Here is a 6,874-nt window from a genome sequence, read left to right as displayed (position 1 = left end):
TTTTTTGAGTCACCTAATACCACTTTCCATCTAATAGATTTCCAAAGTATGTCATCTTAAATTCAAAGTAGTTTAAGGTACAGAAATTTTGCAATCAGCATATGATACTGTCTCAAATTTTATTTCAAGGTACTAGTAATTATTTACATAACATTATAAAAGTTTTGGTTTTTTTTAAAGATTTTTATTGGGGAATTGGGAGGATGGGAACATAAAGTTTTTAGTTCTATTCATCCTTTTTACTATATACTATTTGTTAAAATGCCATGATCTTTAAAGAGCTTGTTTCCATGGCCATAAATTTGTTCAAATTTTGAGATCCTACCCCAAGCATAATTACTGAATCTGTTTTTAATTTTTTATCTCTTTTGATTGTTTAATCAGTTCATGAGTTGATGTATTTAAGCATCCCAAATTAGCATAGGTTATAGGCTAATGCATCTTTCCCAAACTATATTTGGTTACTTAAAATAAATATTAAAAGTATCTTTTAATATCAAAGATTTTGAAAGCTCTCAAATATAGGGCTTTTTTTTTTTTTTTGGTAGGAGATTGTTTGGGGGGAAAATCCTGCTTTTAATTTGGACAGATAAAGACTTAAACAAATTTTTTTTTGTCTTCTAGTTTTCAATATTCCAGGTATAGAACAGTTTTTCTCTCCAGTTCGTACAGATTTTTCTCTATCTGCTTTTGTAATTTGTGCATAAATGATCATTTTCTTTTATTTGATTATCCACTTTTCTGTTAACCACCACCATAATGAAAGATTCTTTTTATTTATTTTTTATTATTAGTTTCAAGTGTATAGAACAATGCAATAGTTATCCTTTTCACCCCTCACAAAGTAACAACCCTCGTCCCCCCATCCACTGCCCTCCCATCCCCAATATCATACTTACCTCTTAATTGATGGTACATTTTCAAAGTAATTTTAAATACTCCGTGCTTTGTGAGAATGCAATGTATGTGAGAGCTGATTTATTTTAAAAATTGAGTAAAAGCAGGTCAATGACTTACTCTTTTAACTCAAGTATGTCTTTGACTGATTACAGATAGTTTTGTATTTTTAGATGTGTATGTCAAATTTTAGTTAAAAACAAAATTCTTTTGGAAAGTTGCTTTGTGTGTCCCAATATCCTCATATATAAGGTGAGGGTGATTAAAAGAGTACTTACTTCCTAGAATTGTAAGGATTAGGTGAGTAATTTGACAAATACTTAGAAAATGTCTGCTGTATAGTAAATATTATTTAAATGTTTGGTGTTATTATTATAACTAATAATAACAGTAAAGTGTCGAGAGACAGAACTTACTTAGTCTTGACACCAACTCATCCAGTTGTGACTCATTTTTACCTATCAAATTGCTTTAATTTAAAATATACTTGTTAACTAGTATTAATTAATCATTCTTGGGTGGGATGTGCTTTCCTGCTAATTAAAAGTTTATCAATGACAGTTATATTTGACAGAAATACAATTAACTGTAAATAAGACTAAATATGATAGGAAGGAAGCCAGTGTCTATTGATCATGTGCTTAGTTAGCATTGTGCTAAGAATTCCTTATTCTCTTTTGATTTAATTTCAAACTCTTCTAAATGTACATTAGAGTTCCAGTTTTTACGGATCAAGAAACTGAAGCTTAAAAATATTATGAAATTTACCAAAAGTTATGAAATTCACACTGGTGGATAATTTACGCTTATCTGTAAATCATGGGGACCATTTTATTATGTATAAAGGGGTTCAAATTCATCCTGGATGTTGAAGCTAAAGTTTTGCACATGCTACTGCTTTTCAAAATGACAGCTGGCTGAGAAGGTTGATCTGAAATGCATTTTCTCTTTTGAGGATTTACAATTTGTAATGCTGTCTCTTGGCCTCCAAGCTGACCCATTACTGCACTTGCTAAGCAACATTATCTTTAATTGCTACATGTCTGTATGATATAGTATTTGAAATTAAAACTTCATAAAATAATTTTTAAGTACTTTAAAGAATTTTTTTAGGATTTAACTTTGCCAGGGAAATGATGTGAAATTAAACCTTCAATTGTTTTCTCACACTATCTAAGCAAATTGTCTAATGATCCATTTATATATCAGTTTTGGAACACTGCACAATAATTTTTAAGTGCTTGCCTCAACTTTCTGCCTTCCCCCTCCCTTCCTCCCACCCTTCCTTTTTTATTTTTAACTGGCTTGATTCACTTTATTTTATTTTTCTTGTATAAAATTATGTGGTGGCCACAGCAGGAACCTGGATCCTCTGCACAGAAACTCTGTTGACGGTCTTGACAAGAGGGTCGGTGAATTCCTGATAAGGAGACGTTGTGAACACGGCCTCTTTCCAGAGGTAGAGGGTGAGATAGCTGTAGGTTTTAGAGATGGCTTCAAAGGTAGCCTTGGCGAAATTGCCCAGGGTGGCAGTGCAGCCACTGGCAGAGGTGCAGCAGTCATCCATACCAGCCATCATCAGCAGCTTCTTGGGCACAGGGGCTGAGACGATTCCAGTGCCCCTGAGGGCGGGGATGAGTCGCACCAGCACAGAGCGGGGCGCCGTTCACCTTGCAAGGGACGGTGTGGGGCTTGCCGATCTTGTTACCCCAGTAGCCTTGCCACACAGGGACAATGGAGAGCTTGGCCAGGATGACGGCCCCGCGGATGGCAGTGGTGACCTCCTTGGAGCTCGTAACTCCCAAACCTACGTGTCCGTTGTAGTCCCCAATGGCGTCAAATGCCTTGAACCGGGTCCTCTGGCTGGTGCCTATCTGCCGAAAGTGTGGATGAGTCACCTGGGAGTTTCGTTCAGATACGGATTCTGGATAAGAAGGTTTATGGTGGGCCTGAGGTTCTGCATTTCTAATAAGCTCCTAGGTTGTGCCACTACTGCTTACCTCAGACTCCACTCTGAGTACCAGAGGCTTCTTTCATAAGGAAACACCCCATGCAGTATTTGGTGATATGCATGTTGTGACAACTGCTTGGAGTCTACCGATTATTTGTTGGCTTCTGCATTTAACTTTGTGTACTGAGGATAATTCACAATGGATTGATTGTCCTTATTGCCTTGGGGGAGATTTGCAGCTATGCTAATGGTAGCTAGATTTGAACCTGTGTACACTAGTGTATGTTGTTTAGAAAGCCTTTTCTCTGGTGTCTCAAAGAATCCATTTTCATGGGCTGTTGTGAAATCTTTCTTTTGACCTAGTGAGCAAAACTTCCAACGTTCTAAATGGTAAATTAAATATTTGGAAAAAGTTGTCTTTGACCTTGGGCTTTAGGAGTTTCCTCCCCCACAACCCAATCAAGTAGATAGAACAAATAAGCTAGAGTGGTGTATTTACATTCAATTGAAGGTAGTCTAGTGCTTTGGCAATTTCAAAGATTTTAACATGCCTATTTCAGGACGTTCATTTCCTTTTTTTCTGTCATTCTTTTTGTCTTCCTCTCGGCTAAGTTACACACCTGTGATTGTCTTCCACAGTAGAGGGAAGGAAAACAAACTGTATGGGGAAAGAAAGGAGATAAACGACTAATATTTGGGAGAACACTTTTTTAAAGTTGGGAAGAGTTTTAATTGAAAATCTTGTAATTGTAGGCTCACGTGCAGTTGTAAGAAATAATATGTAGAGATCCATCCACACTGTGGAAATAAATGAAGACCACTTAAATGAGAAAAAACAGAGGCTATGTATTCCAACCTTGCTATGGCAAGAGAGTCAGCCACCATCACTTACCTTTAGCAGAGAGTCAAAGGCAGGCAGGCAGGTAGGGAAGCTTTACAGGGAGATAAAAGGGAAAATCTCAGGTGTGCTCTGATTGGAGGTTGTTGTCATGAGGAAGTGGGAGGTGAGCTAACTAGAGGTGGGGCATCTTGGGTAATTGGTTTCGAGGACATGTTTGACTTTCTCTAGTTGATCCTGAGTTGGAAGGGTAGGAAAAAACGGGAAAACTCTCCGTTACTGGCAGAATCCTGACCATTCTGGGCCAATTGATGCAGAGGTTTGGCTTCCCGTGATGATAGATCCAGAAGTTATGGGCAAAGTTCTATTGTCTATATGGCCTTGCCATTATCCACTTGTATATGCAGTCCCTCGGCACTTTATTCAGTTCCCCCAATGTTAACATTTTGCTAAGCTGCAGTATAATATCACAACCAAGATATTGACATTACTACAGTCCACCAATCTTATTTAAATGTCTCCAGTTTACTTGTAGGTGTGTGTGTGTGTGTGTGTGTGTGTGTGTGTGTGTGTGTGTGTGTGTGTATTTAGTTCTATACAGTTTTATCACATGGGTAGTTTTGCATCTACCACCATAGAAAAGGTACTAAACAGTACGGTTCCATCACCACAAGGATCTTGTGTTGCCCCTTTATAATGACACCAACCTCTTTCCCATCTCTAACCTCTTGCAGCCACTAATCAGTTCTCCATTTGTAAAATTTTGTCATTTCAGAAATGTTATATAATATAAACGGAATTATACAGTATGTGACCTTTGGGACTGGCTTTTCACATTCAGCTTAATCCTCTGGAGATTCCTTGTTTGCTTTTAAAATTATTTTAATTAGTCATGTAATACATGAATAAATTCTCCTTGTGAAACATTAAAATAGTAATAATAAGGTTAAAGATGCTTTAACTAAAAACATTTTCAATCCTAGCCTCTTCCCTTGAAATAATTAAATATTTATTTAGTCATTCTTTATGAAAATCCATTTTATATATACATATTTTTCTTCTATGTTATATATAAATGGATTTATATATTATACATATAAAAAATTTGCTATTATAAAGAAGCTTCAGTGAACACTCTTATATATTCCTTCTTGTTTGCATCTGTCAGTTTTTCTCTATGCTTGACACCTAAAAGTGGGATTTTGGGGTAATAGGAAATGTACAGTTTAAGTTTGAATAGATATTACCAAATTTTTCTTCAAATTGGCTGTACACGTTCAAATGCCTACGAGTAGTACTCCAAAATGACCATTTTCTCAGACTGCCCAATGTCTAATTGATTTAGAACATAAATTTTTTTCTGCCAACCTTATAAGTAAAAAATCCTATCTCACTGTTATTTTAATTTATATTGCCCTTGTTAACTAATGAGGGTGAGCACCTTTAAAAAATATTTATTGTAATTATTGGCACTATTAATAATTTCTGTTGTGGTGTCTTCATGTTCTTGTTCCATTTTTGTATTGGGTTAGTTGTCTTGATTTTCTTCGTGATTTAGAAGAGTTTTTAAAAACAATTCTGGATATTAATTCATTTTTTATTGTACATGTGCGTGTACACATGAAAATAGTTGCATTCCATAGCTAATCTCTTAGCATTACTTATGTTAGCTTTTGCCATTTTGACCTCTTAAATTGATGTTCAGTTTATCACTCCATCTCTTTTTTGTATCTTTTAAAAGAGGCTTTCCTACCTCTCATTTTTAAATCTTGGTTTTCTCAAAGTTGCAGAGTATTTTATGTTCCATGGGCTGTGGAGCAGGCTATCCCATGTACATGTTTTGCTTCAGGCCTACTCTGGTTCCAGTCTTGGCTAGGGTGTCTTTTTTGATCTTTTTAGCTGAAGTGTCTTGTGGTTTTGAGCACCTATAAAAGGCTGCAAATATTGGTTGTCAAGAAGAGCAACTTACCTTATACCCTGTGCCAGTCACATTTCTTATGATTCATGTGAACAGCTCTACCTTCAGAAAAACCTGGTAATACTGAAAGTACATACAGTTCCAAAAACAGAGATTTAAAAATATTGAATATGTGAATAATACATTCCAGAGGAGGGTCAACTCCTAAATATCCAGATAGATTTTAATTCCCCTCAAGACAGATCAATAAAGCCAAATTTAATGATCCCAGATAGAGCTGATTTTGAGCTATCCTCTTAAAACCAACTTGCTATCATTTTTTATAGAAATGAAAGATTGTATGACTTTTACAGTAAACGTCACTTAAAAAAAAATGCCCTATAGTTCTTGGCCAAATATCTAGGGTCAGTTGGAAAACCTTTGGAAGCTTACAACTTTGGCAGATCCCCAGAGGTTAGTAGTATTAATGTTTTAATTTCTTAAAAAAAAGTTTAAATTTAAATTCTCAAATAAGTTATATCATTTGAAAAGATAGGATAACGGCAAAAGGAATGTAGTAACCTGAAGGGTTTCAAATATTGATTTTGGAAACACTTCATACTAAAATTATTCAATATAATAACTAGCTGATCCAGTTTTTCTTCCCATTGTATTTGTATTTCTTATGAAAGTATTTTAAAGTATAATAGGTTGCGAGAAGGAGTTTAAGTAGTAGAAATAAAGAATACATGTTATTATAATATTTTTTTGTGGGGAATTTCTTCCAACTCTATTTTTGCATTCAATAAGTATTTATTTGTGCATTTATAACTATATTCATCATTATACCTTTTACCTAGATTTGTTTACTCATTGTAGACTCAAGTTTAATTGGATGCTGACACACTTTCACTTAGAGATCACAAATTTGTTATTTTCATACTCTAATTTTTCTTCTTCTGAATTCCCTATTTTGGTCAATAGTGTCACCACCCATTATTCATTCAAATAAGAAACCTTTTATGTTTAATTTTTAATTTTTGTTTTTATTAGTTTCAGGTGTACAGAACAGTGCAATAATTATCCTTTTCATCCCTCACAAAGTGACAACTCCCTCCTCCCCTACTGTCCCCCTCCCCGCCACCCCAAAACCATACACATTCATTGCAATTCCATTGACTCCACTCCCACACCACACTCCACATCCCGCAACTATATGTATAAGATTATAGTTGGCATACAATGTATTCAACATCAGCTTCAGATATACAGTACGGCGGTCAGGCTCAAA

General features: G+C 35.4%; 1 pseudogene; it reads right to left on the bottom strand.

The window, feature by feature from the left end:
- Positions 1-2,236: 2,236 nt before the first annotated feature.
- LOC109383319 (40S ribosomal protein S2 pseudogene) lies at positions 2,237-2,970 on the bottom strand (annotated as a pseudogene).
- Between the last annotated feature and the right edge of the window lie 3,904 nt (positions 2,971-6,874).

This window comes from Hipposideros armiger, unplaced genomic scaffold (genome assembly GCF_001890085.2).
Source record: "Hipposideros armiger isolate ML-2016 unplaced genomic scaffold, ASM189008v1 scaffold_81, whole genome shotgun sequence".
Classification (NCBI taxonomy): Eukaryota; Metazoa; Chordata; class Mammalia; order Chiroptera; family Hipposideridae; genus Hipposideros; species Hipposideros armiger.
The sequence above is the reverse complement of the archived record's forward strand: the minus strand, read 5'-3'. Positions and strand labels throughout refer to the sequence as shown.